This window comes from Epinephelus moara, chromosome 11 (assembly GCF_006386435.1).
Source record: "Epinephelus moara isolate mb chromosome 11, YSFRI_EMoa_1.0, whole genome shotgun sequence".
Classification (NCBI taxonomy): Eukaryota; Metazoa; Chordata; class Actinopteri; order Perciformes; family Serranidae; genus Epinephelus; species Epinephelus moara.
Window position 1 is genome coordinate 22,284,632 of NC_065516.1, and position 7,000 is coordinate 22,291,631.

The window sequence follows — 7,000 nt, forward strand, 5'->3', positions numbered from 1 at the left end:
CCCATCTGCTTCAAGGTTGGATGTGTTGTTGGTTCAGAGATGGTCTTCTGCAGACCTTGGTTGTAACCAGTGGTTATTTGAGTTTCTGTTGCCTTTCTATCATCTTGAACCAGTCTGGCCATTCTCCTCTGACCTCTGGCATCACTGGATATTGTCTCTTTTCGGGATCATCCTCTGTAAACCCTAGAGATGGTTGTGTGTGAAAATCCCAGTAGATCAGCAGTTTCTGAAATACTCAGACCAGCCCGTCTGGCACCAACAACCATGCCACGTTCAAAGTCACTTAAATCACCTTTCTTCCCCATTCTGATGCTCAGTTTGAACTTCAGCAGGTCGTCTTGACCATGTCTACATGCCTAAATGCATTGAGCTGCTGCCATGTGATTGGTTGATTAGCTATTTGCGTCAACAAGCAGTTGAACTGGTGTACCTTATAAAGTGGCTGGTGAGGGTATATTTTCAATACTTACTTATTTTTATATAGGTTTCCTTCATATCAAACTCCCTCCTCCAACCAGAGGGACTGTTTTATGTATTTTTCTGTTTCATTGTTATTGATGTTAAAGAACATCTCTCTATATTTAAATTGTTGCTTAATAAATACGAATTTATTGTAGCTTGTGTCAACTGGTCTTCTTTGTGATTTAAGATGAAGCTGTAAATGTGTTACTATGACAAAGTAAGTCACTTGTATGCTGCTGTTATCATCTTGAAGCCAGAACCACTTTAACAGTGAATAGAGTGAGCATTTTGAGGTTTAAAAGGTGTTTAAAAATCGTTGATGATGAAAAGACGTTTAGAATTGGTTCAAAAGTTAAAGTTTTTTCACTGACTATTTGAAAACGATGACTTAACGGTTACATTTAGAGCATATTTCACTGGGTTTTGCAACAATGAGACCTTCAACTTAGAAACTTGGATGATTTTAAAACTTTCACTTTAGAGCCAGTTCTGAACATCTTTTCACCAGTAACCATAGTCATTTTTAAATGTATTTTCAATGGAAAAATACTCGCTGGGATAGGTTAATGGAGCTAGGTGCCCTTACTCCTCAGGACCCAGTCCTCGTCTTCATAATGTTATAGTTTGTGAATGGATTGACGCAGAAAATCTTGTACTTTTCATTTTGATGAATAATAGAATAAACTCAATAACCCTTTATTGATCTTACTTGAACATGTGTTTATTACCAAACAAATCTGATCAGAGAAGCTTCTGCCACAGTGCGTTTGCATGGACAGAGACATACCAAAAGCTCAAGGTAACAGAACAATGATTCAGTCTTATGTAGTATATTTCCCACGTCATACAGATCTGTTCAACACTGGTGTCTTAACATCGACAAGGTCTTCATCGTACAGTATCTTAACCTTCAGGCGCCCTGAGCCTCTTCACACGCCTGTGTGCAGACAGTGAAGTACCTCCATACAGTTATTATTATTTATGACGACATTCACATACTTTCATATTTAATAATTTTCCACAACATGGATTCTTTTCTTTGTTTCTATGACTGTTTCTTGGAGGCAGGTATTGAGGAGCATGTCAGTGAAGTTTAATACAAGTTAACTTTGACTGTGGATGATGGGAAAGTCATTGCAAGTACTCAGTCATTAGGGAAGACGTATTTTTAAAATCAAATTTATTGCAAGTTAAAGGACAGTGTGCCGTAATTCTCTCGCCACTTAATTTCTGAGGTGTCTCGGTTTTGACTCGTGTTTCTGTTCCTTTTCTGGAGATCCACAGTACTCGCATGAGGCAGAGAAAAAGTTTATTGAGAATACAAAAAAGAAAAACAAAACGGCAGGCCAAGTCCTTCCAAAATTACATTTTGTGCTGTCCTCTACCCACTCCATGTCCTATTTCTATTAGTTGACTAAACGATTAAACGTCCACCCCCTCGCTAGTCAGCACCAGAAATAATAGTCCGTTAAACTCATTAGTTAGTGGGCGCTACAGAGCTATCAGACAGCAGTCCCCCTCCCCGCGGTAATGCTCAAGTAGACTGGACTTTTAAAACAGCACGGTGGGAAAGTGGAGAGATGTCCTCTCGCAAAACCAGCACGGTTTGGCAGTACTTTGATCTAGAAAATGAAAACAAGGTAGCATGTTGGCTGGTTGGTTGTCAGAAAACACTGGCACATTATCACCTGACTGCAGCAATGCGCAACCACATTCAACTCAAGCATTTGGATGTTAACCTGCTCAGAACGACGGCTGCTGCTAGCGGTGTTAGCCACATCAATTTGACATCGTTCACCCGTAGACACAGTGATCCCGCTCGCAAAATGATAACCTCCAGGCTGGAGCACATTCACCTTAAAATGAGTGTTGTCCTTTTTTAAGACTAGTCGACTAGTCTTAATTAAAATTTTCGTTTAGTTGACAGGGAAATAAGTCACCAGGAACATCCCTAATTTCTATATATTCTCATCGTATTCCCGTTATTCTACGTCAACACAGCATAACACAATCAAAAACTTATTACGTTCCAAGTCAACACAAACATCACGTCATCTTTACACACGATGTTGTCCACAATCTCCAACTGTCACGCACACTAAACTGCCTTACAGCACCATACATTGAGCATAGTGTTAGTTCAGGCAGGACACAATGTCAATCTCAGCTCACATCCTAGCTACATCAGCTGATCTCAAACAGCCCAATCTACTGATGGAGCGGCTGATTGATGGAAGGGAGTCAGCTGATAGATCACATGATTCCTTTCTATGCAACCAACTGGCGAATCTCATTCAGGGCGCCCTATTCAAACTGCTCTGGCCTGCCTACTGTTGCTGCTTCCTCTGCAAGCTGCTTTGCAACCCCTCTCCAGCTCCTCCTTTTCATGTCCTGTCTGACTTATCAATGTCATTTCAGTTTGTCATTGATGCTGCTCTGCTCTGTTCCCAGGGGGTCTTTGCTGCTGCTCTTCCTGCCTTAGGCTTTCCATGTAGGTGCATGGAAGGGCAGGGAGGTTTGCTCTCTGCCTCAGGCTTTCCTCTTATGCACGTGGAAGGGCAGAGAGGTGTGCTCTCTCCACCTTAGGCTTTCCACGTAGGCACGTGGACGAGTCTTTCTGCATAGGCCTAGGAAAGGCAGAGAGGCCCCAGAACAGAGCCATACCACCAAATGTAATACTGCAAATGGAAATTAAGTTTTCTTTGAGAAAAGTGTTCCTGACTGAACTGGCGTAAATAACTTGTGCCTTTATTCTAACATAAAGTAAATATAAACATAACTTCAGTATAGTCCACTACCATACACTATTTAAAATATATAATAAAATATATGATGTGTCACATCAACACGGATATTCTTACTAAATAGAAACATGTGCTCAAGTGGCTCTTATACTTCTCTTACATTTTCTCCTACGCACCTGTCCACAAGAAACTGAAGGTGTGCATAATGAGCCTTAACATTTAGGTATTTAGTCATTGCATGTATGGACTTATATAAATTTAGATTAGATGACAGCACAAGATGAAAATCAGCCACAAGCATGGCTAAAAACATATAGTTATTTAACGTTGTAGCACAAAATGTCCTGACTTTCAACCTATAATGACAATACTGCAAATACATATGCCTCATCTTTATAAGATCATTCTAAAGTATACTGCAACTAACAAATATTGGAACAAACTAAATAGAAATGGTTCAAGGAAATGAGAATAATCTAAATATATCACAACCTTGACATCCTGCCTCCCTGCACGCGTTCCTGTCTTCACTGGAGAGAGGCAGAGGGGGGGGAGTGTGAGGGCTGTGTGCAGGAGAGAGATGAAGACAGGGAGGCTCAACCTTGGTGTGGTCCTGAGAGGGATAATTGCTGGGGCCAGAGATGGAGACTAGGCGACTAATGAGGCAAGTCACTAATTAGCTACCGGTGTCACTGGCCTTTCTACTTTCACCTGCCATAGCATGTGTGTGGGAAGGTGCATGTGTGTGTGTGTGTGTGTGTGTGTGTGATAGAGACAAGGAGTCTTGCCAACATCATTTCAGCAGGTATGCATTTTATCATCAATTTAACAAAGAGAAAGTCTAACCTTGCGCTTGTTTGTTTGCATTTATTAAAACCCTCAGGTTCAGAGCCGTTCACATTTTACCACAGGTCTCCATTTACTGCCACTTTCACCCCCCTTTTCCCACCATGACACACTGTAAAACGTCTTTAAGAAGCAGACCAGCACCCATATTTATGCACTTTGTAACTGCAGTGCCACAGCTGGTCTTTAACAGATGAATTTGGTGCCAATGTAGATGTGTGACATTTATGTTGAGTCTTAGGGCTGCTGTGAGGTAAAAATTTGTTTTCTAAAGCCCCGTTTCCACCGAGCAGTACGGTACAGCTCAGGTCAGTATGGTACAATTTTTTCCCGTTTCCACTGTGAAAAGTTGTGGATGGTACCCATGGAACCATTCTGTACCGTCCCCATTTTTGGTCCCCCCTCTGTTGGGGTACCAAGCACATAGATGTGGTACTAAAAGGTGGAGCTGTGAACACTGCAGTCTGATTGGTCAATAGCAGATGGTCGCTCTGCTCAGGGCTGAGTTGTGGCTGGTTTTGAGGCTCATGTAATCACTGTTCATACTGTGAAGAGTTTTATTACTGCAAAGGATGTTTTGCTGCCTTTTGCAGCAGCTGTGGCTGGAGAGAAAATCACTTAATTGACTTTTAAGGTGGAACGTTAACTTGTAATGTTACTCAGTGCATGAGGTGACGACGTGAATCCATCAGCACACCATAAGTTTCAACTTTGACCATCACTTTAGTTTTTATTGTATTCCTTAGATGACATACACTTGTAGTAATGAGTGCATCTTCAAGCGTTTATATATTAATTTAGACCGAGTTATGTGAACTGCATATATTCTAATCCTCACTCAGAGGGGGGAAAAAGCATCGTGGAGCGTCATTCCTGTGGGCTCCAGCAACACTAAACCCCGCCCACATTTAAAAGTACTGTTTGCTGTGGAAATGCCAGGGTCTAGGTACCATGTCTGAAGGGTTACTTTTGGTTCCAAAGGTAGCTACTATACCGAAAGTGTTTGGTGGAAACTGGGTTTAATTTGCCCCTCTTTGTCCATTCCAGAGTCTGCAATCTCCCTGACATGCTGGTACATGCAGACACCCGATGGGCTTCTTTCCCTGCCACCATTGCGCTTCCTGCCAAAATAACAAGAAAGCCAATACTTTTGTCAGTCATATCACCAAAAAACAATACAAGAGTAAGAAATGCATTACTTGTCTTTCATGTCCCTGTGGTCTGCGATGTATATGCAAAACCAGCCAGCAACTCAGAACCAGAATCAACAAACAGAAGCTCTATTCATAGAGTGGATTCATAATCCCCATGTCGCTACACACTTCCAGGAGGCCAAACATCCAGCTACTGCACTCACTTTCTGTGGCACTGATGTAGTTAACCCTAGCTGCAGACATACAGATCTGAAGAAGGATCTTTCTTCTTGACACTGAACAGCCTGGATGAAACACTTCATTTGTCCTGCTGTGTATAGACGTCTGCATGTACCAGCAGACTATCATTCTGTGTATAGGTGTTGGTGTTTGAGGATGTTGTGAATGGTACAGCACTCCTAGGACAGGTCATTGTGATTTGGTAGTCAAGCTTCTGCGCCTCAGAGCTGATCTCATCTAATTAGTGGCGCCAGCTGACTGATTCATCACACCTGGTAGGACTCTGTCTGTGTCTATATCTGTTCTGTGTAGCACACATGTCAGTAGCACTGATAATAGTCAAGGACTGAAACGTTTGCTGCTGTTTTTATTCACTTTTTATTATTTTTGTACTCTTTATTTTGTGCACAGATGTCCTAAATAAATTGGCATTGTTTGCATTGATCTCAGCCTATGATCCTTTCTGTGGCTGTCCAGCCCAGTTGCATTGCTGTTTGGATATCTCCTCTGCCATCCTGACATTCATGTTGCACAGCAAAAGTGTTGCTAAAGATAAAAAAGCATTTGCCTCAAGCCTCAGCTATCCTTTAGCTCTGACGAGTCCACATCTTCAGCCATCGCCTCCTGGAACACTTCCTGCCAGGGTTCAGGTGGTTAGGATCAGTGACACATGCAGCCGGCCCTCAGTAGGAGTTACTTGTGGTCCTCCAGGCTCTCTCTGGGGAGCCTTTCAAACCCATCAACCAAATCCCCCCGAAGCTATTGTCTATGAAGTCTTCCCTATACCGCCAGCCAAGAAGCAGAGCGACCTTTGTGCTCTCTTGGTTCATCATCCAGACTGCATGCTCTGGTCCCTGAAGGCTTTTGGAGCTCTTTAAGGTACAGATGGATGCTTTTTATTCTCTCTATCGCTGGGGAGAAATTCATGCAACAGTTTGTCGGTTATAGGCTGATGGTGTGGACTTCCCCCTTGGGTATGTAAGGGCCTATAGACCCTTTTACTGTTGGTAAACAGTATGACATTTTTCGGGGGGCGGGGCTTAACTGGAGGCAAAACAATTCTCCACAGACATTAGCTAACGCTGGCTAGCAAGTTCTGTTGGCTTGTTTTCGACAATGGAGGAAGATATAACGGGTCTCTCTGAATAGGGTGCGTTCAGAAATATCTATTCCGAGTGCTGGATCGTACTATGACACAAACTGGACCGTTCGTAAATTCGGAGCACTGTCTGAATGTAGCTCTCCGCGGTGCTGAATGGCTCCCAGCGGGCGTATTTCTGCCTTGATGGTGCGCCGCTACCGGCTCTGGGTCAGCTGGGAAAGGCTTGAGGCGAAGCAGGCTCACAGCTTATGTGTTTGTCACTTTCTTTTTCATTTTAACCCACACCATGATCTTTTCCTAACCCTAACCAAGTGGTTTTTGTGCCTAAACCTAACCAGACCTTAACCACAGGGCATCATGATGATTTCGGAACAACGGGACATCGGAACAATGGGTTTAATATGGTCGGAACAATGGGATGTCGGACCAATGGGATGTCGGACCGATGGGCTGTCGGACCAATGGGCAGTTCC